Source organism: Cupressus sempervirens, chromosome 7, assembly GCF_028749045.1.
Source record: "Cupressus sempervirens isolate cs-2001-9-10 chromosome 7, ASM2874904v1, whole genome shotgun sequence".
In the NCBI taxonomy this organism is placed as follows: Eukaryota; Viridiplantae; Streptophyta; class Pinopsida; order Cupressales; family Cupressaceae; genus Cupressus; species Cupressus sempervirens.
The window spans coordinates 858376851-858398863 of NC_143124.1; positions in this window are offsets into that span (position 1 = coordinate 858376851).

Genomic DNA, 22013 nt, shown 5'->3' on the forward strand with positions numbered 1-22013 from the left:
CGCTCCTGATACCTCTGTACCACATCCTGCACCCCACCTGCCAGCTGATCTGGCATATCCTCATCTAACATCTAAGGTGCTTGCTGCTATGGTGGTGCCTGCAGCTGTGGTGGCACCTGCTGCTATGGAGCCTCTTGCTGAGGGGCCTCCTCCTCTATCCTCTGCCTGCGGCATCGACTCTATCCACTCCCAATACCCTTGGCACTTGGGTCTGATCCCATTTGATGTAAGAGAATCTGCATTTGTTGAACTCGGTGCCAGACTCGTGACTGCTGCTATGGCTGAACTGGCGGCTGTGGTTGTGCCTGCTACTGCTGGGGTGCCTATCTCTCTATCTGCACTACTTGCCCTGCCATCCCCACTGGATCTATAAAATGTGGGAATGGATGGCTAATCAAAAATGCCTGATATGCAAGTGTCATCTTGACATTTGCTATCACCAGCAGGTAGTCCCACTGAACTGCAACTAGGCTGCAGATGTCTATCATGGACCGCCCTAGATCCATCCGTGTTGGCCAACCCTGCTCAATGTCCTTCTACAACCTGACATAGGCACAGAACTCAGGTGAAATATCCTGTGGTTGGCTATACTACCACCACACTCAAGAGATCATGAATCTCTCTATGACAGATGTCGTCCTGCCCGCCAGAGGTTGAGAACTAAACATCCATGGCAACTCTCTAGGGGCATCATCCCAGTCCTCTGTCTCTCTCCAGGGTTGCCATACAATGGACACCAGGTCATCAAGATGTGTCTGCCAGTGCTCAATCTTACCTAGGTGGGCCTGGATAATATGCCCTCGATATCTGCATATGTAGGGCTCCATAAGCTCTCGGGCATCCTCAAAAATTGACCTACATACGGGAAGATGCTCCCGGCCCAGATCTGCAAAATATAAACTCCCACTGGCATGGTCTTCTTCTCGTGGAAGATGACCTCGTGCATCTCATGAAAAAGGTGAGCCAACATGCACTGACCCCACCCAAAGAGCTCAAGTGCCTCTAGTATCTTGTAGAGCATGGCACCCCACCCACACTCCAAACCATGCTATCCTCTGTTAAGACATAAGAAACAGCTTAGGAATATAGCTAGCACAGATGCCAGCCTGTGTGTCAGTCCATATGTGTGCATGAGCTCATCCCAACTGATGGCCCTGCCCCTCGATAACTCTCTCCTGAACACAACAGATAGCGCCTCTGTCCTTGCTCGGGGCATTGTGTCATAGATGACTCAAGCACCATGAAAGGGAATCCGTAAGATCCTTCAGATGTCCTCCAAAGTGATGGTCATCTCACCCATCGGAAAATGGAATGTGTTCATCTCTGAATGGAAATGCTCTACCAAGGCAGTAAGAAGGCTGTGATTCACCATCACGGCTGGAATCCAGCATAGAGAGGACAGCCCCAATCAGGCAATGTGCGCCCGATCTGCATCATCAAGACTCTGTAATAGCTCTCAATATGGAAGATAGTGTGATCTAAATGACACATCTCCAAAGACCTCCTGCACGCACAAACAAAAAATGAAAAACAAACGATAAGTATCAAGTCGAAACGAAGCATCAAAATGAACTAAAATGCAATTTTGGAGTGCAAAAATCAAAATTTTAAGCATAACTGTCATGGGATTTCGCGCAAAATTTGTAAAATCTTGTGCGAAGCTCTAAAATTTTGCACGAAATCATTATTTCTTTGCGAGAAGATTCTAATGTTCACACGAAGAAAGATCTGCTCATGCAAAAAAATACCTGCTCGCACGCAAAAAGAGATGTCAATGCGAGAAAAGACATTCTCGTGCGAGACACGAATTGCCTCGCACGAAGAATCTCAATCTTCGTGCGAAACCTAATTTGTCCCGCGCGAAGATCCTTAGGCCGTGCATGAAAAAAATAGTCTACCCTATTTCTTCATGCGAAGAAATAAGATCTTCACGCGAGAAGAGATTGGCTTCGCGCGAAAATCGAATTAAACATTCCTAAACATGCTAAAATGTGCAATAAATGACCTCAAAATGTGTGAAAACAAAAGTACAAAGAAGGGAAATCGATGACTCACTGGTAGTCCATAGTGTACTGGTCGACTGTGTCGTCTGGAGTGCTCAAAACGATGATATCTCATGTTCACTGCCATGTCTCTATCAGAGCTCAAAATCACTACAAGACAAAAGCACAAATGAATTGAAAATGACCCTTCGAGCCTTTATATAGTTGTTGACCCAATTTTTTCAAAGTGCTCGGATTTGCACAAAAATCACACCCCTGGCTAATTAGACTGTTCTGGATTTTTTTTTGGGATCAAATTCAAAATCTAACACACCTAAGAGCTTCAAAAATGCATTTTAAAATTTTGGGGATCGATGCGATTGAACGCTTGTGCAACCCAAATCTTTCTGGTACTTTGTGATTCTTGGAATCCTTTCAAATTTATATTCTCCATATTTTCAAAATTCATTTTGAAAATGGTCAACTCAAGTCAACTGTGGAAAAATTTGGTCAACTCTTGGTCAACCTTGGTCTTTGCAACTTCGCAATCATTTGAAATCAACCATGAATCTTCTTTAGATCGTTCTGATCTCTTTTAGATTCTGTTGAATCTCAGATTTCTTCTATATCTCATGATATACTGCTTCAAATCATATTTTTGGTGTGTCATCTTTCGATTTCGCTCCCGAGGGGGCAGGATGATTACATCATTAAATACTTATTGCTCAGGGCATCTAGTTCCCTTCTATCTGGCATCTTTTCCATCTATCTTATCTTTTCATCAATTGATCAACCTTATAACAACTTTTCTCAGAGTTTGATGGACAGGTATTGGGATAGTCTAAACCTCAACTCTTGAGGATTAAGCCTCATTCTAGGGATGATTCTATGACTCATGATTGGACCTTGTTATCTTTTATCAATCTTAGGTATCTAGGTGTTCTATCTAGATCCTTGAAGGTTAAGCTCCATTCTGGAGATAATCTTCTAAATGCTTTTAGTTTCAAGTATCTAGGTGTTCTATCTGGATCCTTGAAGATTATGCTTCGTTCTGGAGATAATCTTTTAAATGCTTATCAATTTCAAGTATCTAAGACATTCTGTCTGGATCCTTAAAGATTACGCTCCGTTGTGGAGATAGTCTTTTAAATGCTATCGATCTTAGGTATCTAAGTGCTCTACTTGGATTCCTTGGGATTAAGCTCTGTTCTAGGGATAGTCCTTAAAAGCTTATCAATTGGTCTTCATGTAATCAACTTCGAAACCAATCTCATGTTTTCGTCATGCTTTCTAATTATCCATGAATTGAACATGCTACTTGCACATTCATTCAAAGAGGGACAAAATGTAATACCCCAAAATTGGCTCACTACCATCTCAACCAATTCTAGTCTATTTCTGATCAATCTTAAAATCCTATTCCATTAGGCAAATTCTTATTCTACTACTTGCTACTTGACTTAATTGTCAGATGCAAAAAACCCTAATCTACATTCATCATGCTTATTATTTAATTCCTATAGTATTTACTCATATTAGTCACATTAAACCTATTGATTAATATTTAATTTAATTACTAAGTATTTATACTTTAATTAAATTAAATTATATCTTAAGGCTAATGTACTATGGAATTAAATTTATTTAATTTAATAAATACGCCTATCTTGATTAATTAAATGTAATTATTTAGTTAAATGGAAAAGGTATTTCTAAGAAATTAAAGAAAATTATTTAATTAAATGGAATACTTATTTCTAATGAATTAAACAAAGTTATTTAATTAAATGGGAAGCCATTCCTAATTAATTAAATGAAGTTATTTAATTAAATAAGAAAAGTGTCTCTAATTAATTAAAGGATTATTTAATTAAATAGAAAAGGTAATTATGAGAGCATATCTCATTTTATTAAATTAAATATCTCACCAAAATCTCTCTTTAGTTCAAAAAAGGAAATTTCCAGTTCATTATTGATCAAAAATGAGTTAAATCAGTTAACTCCTTTTTCTACTCAAATTAAATTAGTTAACTCCCTTTTCTACTCAAATTAAATCAGTTAACTCCCTTTAATTTGAGAATCTTCCTTTATGACTGAACTTCACCTTTAATCCTGACCGTTGATTGAAATCAATCTCAACGGTTGATGGATTCCAGGAAAGTGTATTTAAGAGACCCTCATCTCTTCATTTTGAAGGAGGTTGAATGAGAATTTGCATCGAATTGCTGCTGGATTGTGCATTCATTTGAGCTCCTTATTTTCATAAGATTTTCATTTTCTAGCTTAATTCTCATATAGATTTAATATGCATATATTTAGTATAATTTCTTTTACATGTTCTTAGACTAAACGTGTATACTCCATTCTAGATTAATCTGCATTCTCATATAGATTAGTTGCATTTTCTTTCAAATCCTTCGTTCTTACAAGGTCTGGTTGCTTAAACACTTCAAATATGAGGATATCTAACAAGCAATTCCTTTTAGATAGAAGGCAACAAGTTGCTTTGCCAGTTGATTTTCGGATGAACAATCCAATGTTCATTCTGGGATGAATCCACATACAATGATCGTGTTCAAGTGTGTGTGTTAGCAGAGGCTGCATATTCACGCATACACTTCCTTTCCTTTCCTTCATCTTTTTCTTCTCTATGAAGACATCTTGCAACAATATGACCAACTTTGTTACATGAATTTTTTTTATAGGAAGTTTACCTTTGTATTTTCCTTTGCCTCTTGGCAGTCTTCTAGCCATAAATGCTTCAAGCTCATCAAGTTCATCATCAGAAGTATCACTACCACTTTTCACACATTTTCCTTTTTCTCTCTTGCTGAGAACTATTTGTGATTTAAAAGCATATTCCACAGTGGTAAGAGTGAAGTTATCAAAATTTAACATCTCAAAAGCAGTATGTCTACCAATCACACCTTCTAGAGTTAGGTCATTCCCTGGAGTACATATTAGTTCTTGTATTGTAGAACCCCTAATAGCATAAATAGGAATTAGAGTTCTCAATACCTTATTGATCACACTTTTATCACCAATCTTTCCATCTACTCCTCTTATAGAATTAACAACCTCTTTGATTCTTCCATAATACTGGACCAATTCTCACCTTCTACCATTCTCATTTCATCAAACTTAGCTCTTAAGGTCTTTGATTTTTCTCTCAAGACATTCTTGTCTATTCTATATATGTTCTTTAGTGTATCCCACATTTTCTTGGTAGTCTTACAATATTTCATGTCATCAAACTTGACATAGCTTAGGACTAATGCAATCTCCAACATTTCTTGGTTGTGTTCTTGCTTCTCTTTCAACTGTTGAGCTGTTAGAGGAACTGTTGTTATCTCCACACATGCATTGTCCACAAAATGTATTTTACCATCTCCAATTCCTTCTAGATGTAACCTTATCAAACTTTTCCATGTAGGAAAGTTCTCTTTGTTCAACCTTGACACCTCCTTTTTGTACATCATAACATTTAGCTTTAAGTACCTTTCAAAATTTTCTTTTACACATACTAATGCTTTGATAACAATTATTAGAATGTTTAGAATAAATAAGAGGCGGGGGGGGGGGGGGGGGCAGGCATTGAATTAGTTATTCAAGGTCAAGATGTACCAATTGAACCAAAAAATACTTAAACTAATTCAAATCTTTGCGTTCAATAGCCCCACATCTATAGTAAACTTTTTAGTAACACAAACTACTAGTTCACCATCCTAAATATAATAGACTTGTAGAATGTAAACATTAACAGTAAATAATCACAAATAACATCCACATAAGTTTGACAATAGGAATTAACATGGAACCCAATTTGGTAAAAGCGATTGGTTACATGTCACCAATTTTTCACTCTTATGAAGTGAGCTCTATTAGGATTCAACCCTATTAAAGGTTACAAAACACACTATTAAATGATTTGATCATCCTATTAGGAGTGACCCTGTTAGAGCAATTTAGAACATTCTATTAGAATGCTACCTTGATTAAAGGATTTACATATGACTTTTAGGTCAACATTGATTAAAGAATTTCAAATTGATACAATGGTTAAAAAGTAACAATAGGTTTTGATCTAGTAAATACAACCCACTTTACAATTTTAGATCTTAGTTTGGCTCAAATGATGAATCACTGACTCGCCTTCATTGTCATCTCAATATTTGATTCACTTGGAAACCCTTCAAGCAATCACTCTTTACCTCTAGAGTCAACTCATCTCATCCTTTTGCTTAAGTTCACCAATCAATAACATCAACAACTCCTCCAACCCTTACTAGGTTAGCACTTGTACCTCCTTAAATAGGTAATTATATTCTTTTTCCACTTAATCATCATCGTAGATCTTAGGTTTTATGATCAAATTCAACACATACAATGAATCTATCCACCTTCTCATTTATCTCCTTCTTTTTTAGAAACTTCTCTTTCAAATCAATCCTTTGATCACTTACCTAACCCTTTCCTTGCATTAAATAATCTAACTCATCAATCCTTATCTTCAACACACTTTACATATTTGAAGAAATCAACTTTGTCAGCTAGAAATTATGATTTCTCATTAACTCTCAAAATGTTGTTCCTTAACCAACACTGTGTTTTGGCATTTGTTCATCATTGGGTTACTCAGTCACTACTAACTTTCTTGTTTGACACATATATTGTCACTAGGTCAATACTAATGCTCAGTCAACATTATTTTTGCTTGAAACATATTGTGGCTTGGTCAACACTAGCATCAATCAACATGTATTACAAATTCCTTAATCTTATGTTCTTTTCCTCAATCAAGCCTGTGCATTTGGTTAGTCTTTGATCACTTCTTCAAGGCTTTAGCACAATTATCTTCCCTACTTGTAATATGATTAAACAATCACTTTATCTTGTCAAAGTCTAACTAATCAAGTTCCCATTTATAGTTTCTTCTCATAACTTAGCCTTTCCGCTAGGTGCTTTTGTTATGACCAACTTCTCAAATCCTCTTCATCAATCATATGGATATGACACTCAAATTAGATAGCAAACTGTCTCACCAATAAGGTTTGACATCAATGACAACATTTAATAATTGTTTCAATTGTAGTTTCCAATAGTTAAATGGTTTAAGATTTCATAAATTATATCATTTTAAAATTTAATCATTAACAAATTAATTTTCCAAAGATTTTTTTTTGTTTGTCAATTGAAGATTAAGGTTTTATTCATCTAAGGCACATGTACAAAATCATTATATCTTTGCAACTCATAACACATTGTTCTCTTCCAAATTGTAGGTATCTTGTTAAGTGGCCATACAACTCATTTCACTACTTTAAAGGTCATTGTCCAGGTCCTTTAAATATATCCTTTTGTTTTAATAATAATTTGAACTATTATTTCAATAAATAAATTTCTTACATTTTATTGTATTTGTGTGTGATTAAATAGTTGAATTTGAATTATGCAATTGATATTATACATGAGATAAATTTTAATTATATTCATTGGTTAGATATAAAATGGACATACGCTGCAAGGAATTTTTTTTGTTGTTGTAGAAATACAAATACAAAAGATACCATAAATGATTCACCTCAATCGAGCCTTGCAATTTCTATTGCTTCAAATGGGTACATAGAAAAACTCATTGAAAATGTAATAAAAAGACATTTGTGGCTATTTTACGGAGATGGTAAATGATATCAAGAACTTAACACTATGTATATATGATGTTGATGATATTAATGTCAACATATCTAGAGAAATTACAAGCTTAATAGGAAAAGCAACTAGCAAAATAGGAAACTTTAAAGTATTTATGAGAGAGATGTTTTATGATCAGCAATATAATTTACAAAACTCTCATAGATTATGTGATGATTTCTTAAGTCTCTTGAACAAGTAGATATTGTAACATTGTTCTTTGACTTTGTGTTGTAGTAAAAACCATAAATAAATAAATTGTTGAAAATTTGTGTACCACATGATATTAATGTCTCTCTTTGACTTCATGTAGTTGTAAAAATCACAAATAAATAAATTGTTAAAAACTTGTGTTCCACCTAATCTATGTAAATATATATTTATATTGTTATTCACTATTTGTGTATGGGTATTATAAAATCAATTTAAAAGTAAATGTCTCTTTGATAAGTAAGTATCTATTTAACACATAAAAAAACAATATTAGAAGAGATAAATAAAAAAGGGCAAAGCTAATTGTAAAACATTTGGAAGTTGGGAATAGAGAGGAAACAAGTTTACAAACAAATTTTCATCAAAGGACACTTGATCAAACATCTAATTCTCAAGGACAAGAAAGAAAAGAGTCTCATCCTCAACCAAGTGAGATAAACTATACTCACTTTAATGGAAATATTGAGTTGAATTATGTAGATGAAAATGTAGTCTCAATACATCATGTTCAAAAAATACCTCAACATGGAAATTCATTACAAATGGATTTAGATGTTTTATGTGGTGTGGATAATGTAGAAAATATAAAGGTTTAGTTCAATTTGATTTGAAAAGATTTCAAATGTAGTTTAGATCTCAACTAGATAGTTCTAGAACCCCAAAGATGTGTTATGCCTATCAAGAATGATATATATTGGACTCAAAGTATCACAAAGTTCTAAAGGTCCTATATGAAACAAATGCAAACAAGAAAGATAAATTCATAGGTTTTCATCTTCAAATAATATGGATATTGGACCAAAACTAGTGGATCTTTCAAACTTGACACAAGTAGAAGAAATTTTGATTGCATGTGTAAGCTCAATATTGCAAGTGACCCATGCAATAGGTGGTCAATATAAATAAAAAGGACACTGTGCATGGGCACCTCGGTAGGCTCATGGAAGACCTAGGGATCCTATGTTATTCTTTCTTGTAGTGGTGTTAGCCACACCACTAGGTGAATAATAGGGCTAACCTAGTCCTAGATTGAGTTAAGTTAAGGTTAGAAAGCTCTTGAGGCCTTAGTTTCTCCTAGTTGCATGATTAGGTCAAATAGGGCATCTTTGTATTTTAAGGGGTAGAATGGCCAAATAAGTGTTTTAAGGTCCCTTTTTCATGTCGTGTATCCATTTAAGGCTTGTGGTAAGGTCTGGTGACCTTTGGAGCAAGTTTGAGGGTCAAACATGAAAATATGTAAAAGTTGCTAAAAAATTGTCAATGTTGTCATTGACAACATTGACAACTTTAGTTGCATTCAAGAAAATTTTTAATTTGAGCTTGGTAACTTTCTGATATAATTAAGACATGAGTTGGAATGTGTTTATAAGGCCATCCTCAACCTTTTAAAAGGGTTGGAAGTCTGAGACATTTTGGTGTGCACAGGTTGTCAGCAAGTTAATTAGTTACAATTTTATGCTTTTGAGGATCTTGGCATTTTAATGGATTTAATTTGGATCTATAGTGTTTGGAAGTGTTTCAATAGTTTTATTTGTGATCTTGTAAAACTTTAGTTTGTGTTTTTTTAAGGTTTTAGTTGCTTGAACAAATTATTTTGTTTCTTGATTGCCTGCTATCCTGAACTAGGCCATTGGGAAAAATGGAGTCATAGCTCCTCTTCCCACCATAGGATCTGTATGGTCTCTTAGGATTAGGAAGATGAGTCCTTGTACATAGTGTAAAATGAAGGAGGGGCCTTTGGAATCAAGGTAAGACATTTTATGGTGATTTCCTAGGCAAGCCAGAGATGCATGACTAGGGATCACAATCCACTACAGAGCTAATAAGTGGGATTGAATGTGTAGTTTTCTTTAATCAAAGCTTGAGGAAGGATAGTAGTATGTGTGGAGAAGCCCCAAAATCAATGGGAGGCATTGGTGAGGGTTCTATGGAGGGTAACATTTCATTCTTATCAAACTGGTTTAAGGTCTTGTGAATCCTAATTATTAGGCTTAATTTGTGATCATACCGTACGAACTGGTGGGGAACCTAAGACCACCACAATCCTTGATATATTTGAAAAGGGTTTCTGGATCAAGTATTAGTTTACCCCTTGTTAAGGAATTTTGCAAGTTATTTGGGATGTTCTTCATTTGGACGGCTAATTTCTTGTAGCCCTAGTGCAAGCATTTTTGAGTATTTTGCATGACTCTTGGAACTCAATTAGGGTTTCAAGTTCAATTATGGTTTTAGGTCTTGAAGGGAATCCAAATGCCTTCCTAGATGACCATTCCTTCATTTGGAGTGTTAGATGAGTTGTTGGGTTGATTGTAGAATTGGTGTGGAGGAGAAAAGAAGGCTAAATCAAGCTTAAGGAATGGTGATAGAGAGTGTTTGTTCTCACTAATTGTTGTGCACTAGTTGAAGGGTCTAGGACCTCAAAGTTAGGATCCTAAGGAGAGAAAGGTAACTAGCAACCCTATTAGTTCAAAGAGAAAGACCTAAGGAGACCTAGAAGTGGCTAAGGTAGGAGCATGACTAGGTTTGTCACATCAGAGTGGTATCATAGCAAGTTAAAGACTTGCGAACTTGGTTTATGTCTGTAGCTATTGGAGAGTCAAGTATAGTGACTAATGCAAAGCTAGCTAAGGAAGTTGATGAGAAAAAGGAGAAGAATATTCTCCTTGAAGAATCCTTAGTAGAGGTGAGGGTAAAGTTGGATGTAGTTGTTGATGCAACCAAGAAGGAAGAAGAGAGAAATGTTAGGGGTAAGGAGATAGCAGAAGAAGATTTTGTCCCCGAGTCAAACCCTATCTTGAATGAAGAGCCTTTCTTGAAGGCAATAAAAGGCCTAGGAGGAAAGGCCTTGGAAGGTGTGCCACTATTTAATGGGAAGATTGAACATAGATGTAGTAATGGATTTGATAGATGGGATGGAGAAGCATTTTGAATTTGAAGGGGTGCCAGAGGGACAAAAGATCAAAGTAGCCAAGTCAAGACTCACAGGATCAACATTGACTTGGTGGAAATATGTCCAAGATTAGAGGATTAGGACAGGCAAGAAAACTATAGCCAATTGGAATACCATGGTAACCAAAGTAAGGGATAATTTTCTACTAGAGGACCATGGCATTCAACTCCACAAAAGGAGACAAGGACTAAAACAAAGAAATTTGGATGTGGCCTTTTATACAAAGGAGTCTTAGAGATTATGCCTTACATCCAAGAAGAAAGAGGAAGAGCCAATAAAGGTGGCTAGATATTTGGGTGGTTTAGAGTGGAACATCCGAGAGGAGCTAAGCTTATGGATGCCTACTCCTATTCAAAGGTGTTATCAACTAGCCCTAAAGGTGGAAGAGCAGACTAGAAAGAAAGGGGAATCAAACTTCAAGGATAGAGGCAAGGGAAACAATTAGAGAGGACAAAGAGGAGGATACCAAAGTAGAGGTAATGAGCAAAGGAACCAAGTTGAGACCAAGCTCACTAAACAATCCATTGAAAGAATTCCTAGAGGATGTTACAATAGATGAAGAGGTAACCAAGGAGGTTCTAGCAGAGGTAGAGGATCATACAAAAGTAACTCATACTTTTCTATTATCAAATGTTACAACTGTGGTCAACTAGGCCATCCAGCATATGGATGTCCTAAAAATCCCTCTTCTTCAAACCATGACAAGAGAGTGGCCTATGCTCAAGAAGACAACTCTAGTCGCAAGGAGAATGAAGTGGATCACAAAGAGTTTGAAAAAGGTGAGAACCTTATGTTCAGGAGGGTATTGATCAAGAAACCTACTCCTAATGAGCCTAAGCATAGGAGGGCTCTATTTAGGATAATATGCAAGAACCTTGGAAATTTTTGCAAAGTAGTGGTGGATTCAGGCTCTACTAACAACATCATATTTGAGGAGGTAGTTGAAAATCTTAAACTAGCTAAGATACCCCCATGTGAACCCATACAAAGTGACTTGGCTCAACAAGGGTTAAAGTATATTGGTGAATAAACAAACTTGGGTTTATTTCTCCATAGTAGGGTACAAGGACATTTTATTGTGTGATATCTTGCCCATGGATACTTGTCATCTACTATTAGGTAGACCCTGGTAGTATGATACAGAGGTAGTATATAATAGGAAGGAAAACTCTATATCATTCAAGAAAGGAGGTAGAACTTTTAAAATTCAGTCTTTGTTGGAAGGAGAAGAGCCACAATCCAAGGTTCCTAGTGTGCTGCTATGTAGTGGGAAGGAATTTTTCAAAGATCTCAAGGATGATGAGAGCCAAAGTTATCAAGTTGTGTTGAAGTACAAAGGAGAGGAGAATACAACCAAAGAGCCACTACCAATAGAGGTACAAGCATTGCTTGACGAGTACAAAGACATTGTGAGTGATGGTACTCCTGCCACATTACCTCCTAGAAGGGTCATAAGCTATCAAATAGACTTTGTTCTTGGTGCATCTTCTCCCAACAAGGAAACATACAAGCTCACTCCAGACCGAAATTTGGAAGTGGCAAGACAAGTGCAAAAACTATTGGATCAAGGTTTGATCAAGAAGAGCATAAGCCCATGTGCAATCCTTGTTGTACTAGAATCCAAGAAGGGAGGAAAATGGAAATTATGTACACTATAAATAGGATCACAATAAGGTATAGGTTTCCCATACCTAGGATTAAAGATCTCATGGATTGTCTTGGAGGGGCAATGTACTCCACAAAGTTGGACTTGAAGAGTGGATACCACCAAATCAGGATTAAGGAGGGAGATGAATGGAAGAGAACATTCATGAAAATAGATGGGCTATATGAGTGGCTTGTGATGTGATTTGGTATTTGTAATGCTCCTAGCACATTCATGATGCTCATGATTGAAGTGCTCAAAGACTTCACTAGAAGATTTGTGGTTGTATTTCTAGATGATATACGCATCTTCAACAAGACAAGGGAGGATCACATCAAACACATGGAAGAAATATCATAGAGACTTCATGAGGAGAAGCTTTCTATAAACTTTGAGAAGTGTGACTTCTTCAAGAAAGAGTTTGTGTATTTGGGCTTTGTGGTGTTAAAGGGGTCCCTGAAGATGGATCAAGAGAAGGTTGCTAGTATCCACAACTAGCCACCACCTACTACATCTATTGAGGTAAGAATTTCATGGTCTAGCTTAGTTTTATAGGATATTCATTACGAATTTTAGTGGCATATGTGGACCTTTCCTAGATCCATAAAGTGTGGGAAATCATTTGAGCTGCTAAAGAAACAAGTGGCTACCCAACCTATTTTGCAATTACCTGGGTTTGAGAAAAATTTCACCATAGAGTGTGATAAAAGTGGCCTAGCAGTAGGAGGAGTGTTAAGTCAAGAAGGTAGGCTAGTATCCTTCTTTAGTGAAAAATTAATGAGGCCAAAAAGAAGTATTCTTCCTATGATTTAGAACTTTATACCCTAGTTTAGTCTCTTAGGAAGTGGATTCATTACCTATTGCCCAAGGAATTTGTTGTATTTACTAACAATCAAGCTCTCAAATATATCAAAACTCAAGAGAAGTTGAGTAATAGGAACTTAAAATGGATGTAGTACATACAAGCTTTCATCTTCACAACCAAGCACAAGAAAGGGCAAATGAACAAGGTGGTAGATGCATTAATCAGGAGGTTGTTAACAGTTCAAGAGGTTTAGTTGCATGGCATTGGGGTAGAGATCTTCAAGAGTTTCTATAAGGAGAATGACGAATTTGTAGAGGCATATAAGGTATGTTATGATTTTGAGAACCATTTCCACAACAAGTCTTTGAATTTACCTTATAGAATGGATTTCTATTTAAGGGAAATCAGTTGTGTGTACCAAGGGGATCAATAAGGGAGAACCTAATATAGGAGAAGCACAATGGAATCTTGAGTGGACACTTTGGTGTGAGCAAAACTCTAGAACTAGTTCAAAGGTTCTATTATTGGCCTAAACTAGTCAAAGATGTGACTAGGTATGTTGAACAATGCATGGTATGTATGAAAGATAAGGGTGGGATGAGTAATGGAGGACTTTATCAGCCCTTACCAGTCCCAAATAGGCCATGGGACTGTGTGAACATGGAATTTATAGTAGGTTTTCCCAAGACAAAATAGGGTTATGGAAGTATTTATGTGGTTGTTGACAAATTCAGTAAGATGGGGCACTTCATTCCATGTAATACTACCAATGATGCTAGCCACATTGCACACCTATTCTTTAAGGAGGTTGTAAGGATTCATGGACTTCCATTGAACATTATTTTAGATAGAGATGTGAAGTTCATGAGCCACTTTTGGAAGACTTGGTAGAAACTTCTCATTTGGTTCAGCATACCATCCTCAAATTGATGGTTAGATTGAGATGGTTAACAAGGTGTTAGGAAATCTCTTGAGGTGCCTAACTAAGGAGTATGGGAAAACATGGGATGTCATCATTCCCTAGGAAGAATATGCTTACAATGACAGTAGGAATAGGACCATAGGAAGAATCCCTTTTGAAATTGTATATGGGATGCATCCAAGGTGTGTATGTGAGTTGAGGCATCTTGGAGGAATGGAATATAGGAGTGGACATGCTGAAGATTTTTCCCAAACTATGAAAGAAATCCAAGAGCAAGTCAACATGACTATCCAAGATAATAAACAAAAATTGAAAGCCAAGGTGGATGAAACAAGGAAAGACATTCAATTTTCTATTGGTGATTATGTTATGGTGCATCTGAATAAGTCTAGGTTGCAAAAGGGAGTACCAACCAAGCTGCAGATGAAAAGAGTGGGGCCTTGCAAAATCATAGCCAAATATGGATCCAATGCCTATAAAATTGATTTTCCATTAGATTTTGGAATCTCTCCTATTTTAAATGTGCAAGATTTGGTTGAGTTCAAGGGTACACTACCTCAGAGCAACCAAGGGGTTAGTGTTGATCTAGAACCTACAACAATACCTCCTCTAGCAAGTTGGAAGTTGAACAAGTTTTGGACTCAAGAGTAAAAAAGTTCACCAGATACAAGGTGTACATGGAACACCTCATTAGGTGGAAAGGAAAGCCAGATGTAGAAGCAAATTGGGCTACTAAGGAAGATTTCAACAAGGCAAGCATCCCCCAAGACCTATTGTCCACAGGAGTGACATAGTAAATTTTGTGGGGGAGTATGGTGCAGGGGCACCTAGGTAGGCTCATGGAAGACCTAGGGCTCCTATGTTATTTTGGCTTGTAGTGGTGCTAGTCACACCACTAGGTGAATAATAGGGCTAATCTAGTCCTAGGTTGAGGTAAGTTAAGGTTAGAAAGCCTCTTGAGGCCCTAGTTGCTCCTAGTTGCATGATCAGGTCAAATAGGGAATCTTTGTGTTTTGAAGGGTAGAATGGCCAAATAAGTGTTTGAAGGTCCTTTTTATATGTCTTGTATCCATTTAAGGCTTTTGGTAAGGTTTGGTGACCTTTGGAGCAAGTTTGAGGGTCAAACATGAAAAGATGCAAAAGTTGCTAAAAATTTGTTAATGTTGTTATTGACAACATTGACAACTTTTGTTGCATTCGAGCAAATTTTTAGTTGGAGCTTGGTAATTGTCTAAAATAGTTAGGATAGGAGTTGGAATTTTTTTATAAGGCCCTCCTCAACCTTTTCGAAAGAGTTGGAAGTCTGAGGCATTTTGGTGTGTATGGACTATCAGCAAGTTAATTAGTTATAGTTTTATCCTTTTGAGGATCTTGGCATTGTAATGGATTAAATTTGGATCTGTAGTGTTTGGAAGTGTTTGAGGAGTTTTACTTGTGATTCTATACAAATTTATTTTGTGTTTTTGTAAGGTTTTAGTTGCTTGAGTAAATTATTTTGTTTCTTGATTGCCTGATGTCCTGAACTAGGCCACTAGGCAAAATGGAGTCATAACTCCTCTTCCCACCATAGAATCTATATGGTCTCTTGGGATTAGGAAGATGAATCCTTCTACATAATATATAGTGAAGGAGAAGACCTAAGAAGCAAGGCAAGAAATTTTATTGTGATGCCCTAGACGAGCCAGAGATGCATGGCTAGGGATCATAGTCCAATATAGAGCTGATAAGTGGGATTGAATGAATAGTTTGATTCAATCAAAGCTTGAGAAACGTGTAGACACCTAAAATTGTCCAAATGCACATTTCATGACCAATTAAATAAATATTTATTATTTATTTAATTACCTTACCTTTAATTAAATAAATTTACATTTATTTAATTATATTTGTCTTTCCTTGATTTAAATAAACTTAGGTTTATTTAAATCCTAGCCCTTCCTCTCATTCCACTTACATCCTAACCCATTCACTTTAATTAAGTAAAGTACTTTGTTTACTTAATTAATCCCACTTGGAATTAAATATTAAATTTAATCCTATTTGAGCACATGGCTCCTAACTTTAACCCTCACCTAACCTCACTTTCCTAACCTAACGCATCCTTCTAAGCCTACCCACTACCTAATCCCACTTACTTTTCCTGATCACCTTGCTAATCCACTTTTAATCCTACGTGTGTGCTCACACGTGTGAGGAATCCTCACACATGTGTGAGGAACACTCACACTTCTCACACCCCTCATGCCTTCCACACCTCTTACATATTTTTCCCCCTTCACATGAGAATCAAGGTGTCTCACATGTGTAAGAAACCATGCTTCTCACACCTCTTACAACTGTCATTGACCTATCACATCAAAGGTTGCTGACACATGTGTGAGTATCTTTCCCCCTTTGAATGGTCAAAAACTCTAATCCACATGGAGTCTACTTAGCCTCCACCTCATGGACACCTCATTGATCCTGAAAGATCTTAGCCCTTCATCTTGCATTGAATCTCAACTATCCGTTTCATCTCATTTCCTATAAAAGGAGAGCCCTATCCTCATCTCCATAAGCACTATCTAGCCCATTGTTATGTTGCAGGATTTGTGAGCAACCACATCCCACAACAATGAAATCATCAACCACTTGGTGATTTTATGAGGTTTTCATTTGTGCTATTTTGAATGGTTTAAGCTCTTTTGATTTCATGTCATCACTAGTTACATGTTGTCTTTCATATTTGAGGTTTGCATGAATATGTAGGAATAGACTTTAATTGCTTATTGTTTATTCCTTGGTTACATTTTTATGCAACATAGAAGGATAATAGTATGTGTGGAAAAGCCCAAAACTCAATGGGAGGAATTGGTGAGGGTTCTATGGAGGGTAACATTTCATTCTTGTTAGACTAGTTTAAGGTCTTATGAATCCTAATTTTTAGGCTTAATTTATGGTTGTATTGTACAAACTGGTTGGGAACCCAAGACCACCATAATCCTTGAGATCTTTGAAAAGGGTGTATAGATCAAGTATTATTTCACCCCCTTGTTAAGGAAAATTTGAAGTTATTTGGGATTTTCTTCATTTGGAGGGCTAATTGCTGGTGGCTCTATTGCAAGCATTTTTGTGCAATTTTGTATGACTCTTTGAACTCGAATAGGGTTTCAAGTTCAATTATGGTTGTAGGTCTTCAAGGGAATCTAAATGCCTTCGTAGATAACCATTCCTTCATTCGGAGTATTAGATGAGTTATTGGGTTGATTTTGGAATTGGTGTGGAGACAAGAAGGCTAAATCAAGCTTGAGGAATGGTGATAGAGAGTGGTTGTTCTTACTAATTGGCATGCACTAGTTGAAGGGCCTAAGACCTCAAAGTTAGAATCCTAAGGAGATTAGGGTAACTAGCAACCCTATTAGGTCAAAGAGAAAGACCTAAAGAACCTAGAAGTGGGTAGGGTAGGAGCAAGACTAGGTTTGTCACATCAAGCACACCATAAGTTTTTGTCAAAATATACAACATGTTTCTAAAATATTTCCACACACAATACAAAATTTTCCCATTATTATTGTAAGAAGAAGAAATGAATGTGGCACAGACTATAGCTTTACTGTCAATAGAGACCATTTCTACAAAGCACTCAAATGCAAAATAGAGCATGACATATTTTATTTTGATGTTATTATTGATGAAAATGCTCTCAATGACCTAATAAGGAGAAAATATGAAAATATGTTTTGTAGATTAAATACAATACAAATATAATTTGACTCAGATACTAATGAAGTTGCATATGTTGGTCCTAGTTTTGAGATTAATGAAGGTAATGCAATAGAGCACACTATATCAATGACTTCAAACCCACCACATGTCCAACAAGAAATGGAATTAATTCAAGTGTGGGTTAATAACACTAATGCAAAAACAACATTGATTGATTGGTTTGGTATTGGTGCTTCTCCTATTAATTAGTATGTAACGTTAGGTTTACTAGACATGGCATATCTAACATTGTTCCCTAATGGAAGATGTGATTGGTTAGAACCATGAATGAGGCATGTGCATCTACGTGAATTTGTGAAGCATTTGTTATGGAATAGGGATCATAGGTTTGGTAAAAATCCACGATTTATATATTTAATGATGAATATGATAATGCAACACCAAGCACATAATTCATCTATAGTGTTTGTGAAAAGAAATATCCAAGACATGACCATCACTATCGACAAGTTACATAAGCATGTGGAATTAATGCCACAATCTCATTTGCTTGATAAGTTGACGCATTTTGGATCAACATTAAGGGGAATAAGGTCATATTGGACTAAATGTCAAGTAGAAAATACAGACATACTTCACCAAATTAGTAGTCCAATAATATTTTTCACCTTAAGCACAACAGATATGCAATGGCCTAATCTACATGCTCTCATGCTAGGAACATGTCCAACCAATACACACGAAGCTAAAAAATTTGGTGAAAACAAAATGATCAACAATCCTCATATAGGTGCACATTACATGCATTAAGACATACAATATTAAGAAAAGAAATCCTAGAAAATGGAATGGATGTCAAAGATTTTTGCTATAGGTCTAAATGACAACATAGAGGTTCTCCACATGTGCATGGATTTTTATGGATCAATGATGCTCCCAATATGGACAATATTGATTGGTCAAATGAGAAGGAACAAAGAACTGTTGAGCAATACTTTTATCAAACTATTCATGCATGGAATCCTAGAGAAGCTCCACAACAAAGAAATATACCAGTGACTTCATAATTTTTCTTTGTCTAAAACATCTCATTCTTATATGGCATATTATTTTAAAACTATATTGATATAATGAACATATGTCAAGTATCTTTATCTCAATTGTAAGCATTCACAAATTTTGGTCGACATCCATGTCTCAAAAATACAACACAACTTACCAATATGGATATTGACAATGACTATGAAGAAACACTAAATTGTGTTGAGTGTCACACAACTTGTAGAGAGGGTTCATGTCTACACAAAAATTAAGGAAAAATAGTTTGTAGCTAATCATTATAGTTATTAATATTTGTATACAACAATCTATTAATTATTTAATAAAATAAAATAATTAATCATTGACCTTCTTATAATGTCTTCAGATATCATGCTCCTTGGGCATTGAATTTTATTGGATCTAAATTATATGAAGATATAAAACAAGTGAAAAAAGTTTGAGCCAACAAGAATGATGAGAGTAAAATAATCGCCACATACTAAAATTATGGAGAGTAAATATAAATTGGCAACCTCTTTTGTACAAAAAAGCAGTAATAAAATACATTGCAAAGTATGCATCAAAAGTTGAGAAGAGATTTGAAACATACCATTAGATGTTGATGCGTCTTTCAAACATGGAAAATCCTGATGATTTAGCTACACATGCATATACAAGGCTTCTAACAAAAATTGTGATAGAAAGGGACATTGAAGCTCAAGAAATATGTCACATACTATTAGAACTAATTCCACTCATGGAGAGTTGTAGAAGATTTGTCAATCTAAATGTCTCACATGAAGTGTTCAAATTTGTAACTCTGGATAATGAGAATAACAATGATGAGGAAACAAAATCTCTCAATGATGGATATGAGAAAATGCCTTTTTGTATGGAAGCAATCATACTAATTGATGCAACCAAATCATGAATATACAATTCTAAAAGAAAAAGAGAAAACAAATGCAAGCCAAGGGAAAGAGAAGCTATACTTAGAGTTTTCCCAAGATTTACATCCATTCCTCCACGTGGTTCCCATTGATGGACGAAGTCCTTTTTTTTAGAGTTATTACTATGCAAACCATTTCATGACACAGAAAGGGATATTGGTGTGGATACAGCGTCCATAACAGAAAAGTGGACTCATTCAGTTATAATGCTTGTCATGTACAAAGAGAAACAATTATAGAGGAAAATGAAAATAATAATGATTTAGATATTGAAGAAGATGAAGTTATTCCAAGTAATACTATAGAGGACGATGAGAAATCATATCTAGACTTCAAAATGGTCAAAATATGCAAGTATCATAAATAGATATGTTAGAAGAAAAGACATTGATACAATACAAATTGGTTTGATGAATATCAAAGTGAAGAGTATACAATGGGATCAATCAATTTCATTAAAAATATGAAGATTATGGATATGTCATTTATGATGATATTCCCCAATACATCAACTTTACAACCTTTGGAAATAAACAACAAAAGCCAATGGACATAATTACGACACACTACCATAGCAATGAAGATAGAGGCCCATTGTTCATGATAATTCAAGGAGCAACAGGCATAGGAAAGTCATATCTGGTTGGTGTCATTTGTGAAGCCCTTCAAAATGCAACCATACTGAGTCATTCTCCCCTTCTTTTACTAGCATCAACAAGAGTTGCATCATTTAATATTAGAGCTTTTACTACTCATTCAAAACTAAGAATACCAATAAGAGATTTTTCATAGCTAGAAGGATCACGTCTTACAAGTTTCGAAGAAGTGATACATATCAAATACATATCGATTAATGAAATGAGCTTCATTGGTCAAAGTATGTTGGAAAACATAGATTTACAATTAAGACAAACATTTCCACAAATTTTAGACAAAAGTTTTGTATGTACATTTCCCTTTTTATTAGTACAGGTTATTGTATTATGTCATATTTAGAATTTTAAACACTATAAAAATACTTTAAAACTTATTAATACTTATTTTCCATTTATTTTAGGTATATCTATGATTTTTGTTGGAGACAGGTCAATTGCCTCCAGTGAGCAATAGATCCGCATATGATAACAAAAGATGAGTAAAAACATTATGGGAGGAATTGAAAACTATGGTAACTTTAGATTAAAAAAATTAGATAAGGTGAAAACATCGTACAAAAAAGATTTCGTCAACTTCTAATAAATTTTAAAGATGCTGACCCACAAATTGAAGACTAGAATTTAACTTATGATGATTACTCCTATCTATTTAAGTGCTAAAAAAATGATATTTTTAAAAAATTGTGTCCATTTGTTCTCCACAAATGACAATGTTTATAATCATAACAAGATAATGTTACATTCATTGAAGCATCTTGTTGCATGGAGTGTCTCAACAAAAGTAGGGAGTTTGAATACAATAGAAGATTGTTTAGATGGAGAGTTTGATATTGAATTATTAATCATTAACTATTCAAGGGTGATGTTGAGTTCAAATCTTTTGGTAGAGGTGGGTCTTGTAAATGGAGCATTAGGGTATATTAGAAAGATTATCTGCAAGTCAAGAAGTAAATTTCCTGAGCCGCCAACATATGTTTTGGTTGAATTTGATAATTACTCTAGAATACCTTTACAAGATCATCACTCAAATATAGTCCCAAAAATACCAATGCAAAGGGGTATAAGACTTCAATTACCTTTAAGATTAGCATGGGCATTGACCATTCATAAATCACAGGAACTAACTCTCTCAAAAGTTACAATTGATATAGGTCCAAGAGAGAGAGCATGTTTGACATTTGTGGCCATATCTCGTGTGAAGTCTCTAGAAAGTCTTAGAATAACACCACAATTCACATATGGGCATTATGAGGAAATGAAAAACGACATACAACTTTTAAAAAAAACAGACTCAAATGTTTAGAAGAATATTGAGGCATTCATCTTTTTTACAAAATTGCTTTAGTTACAATATGTTGGTCCTTTATATAAGTTCAAATTATAATTACTTTAAAATGCTTGTATCCATAGAAACTTGTACATGTATATATAAATATGGAAAAATGAAAAACTA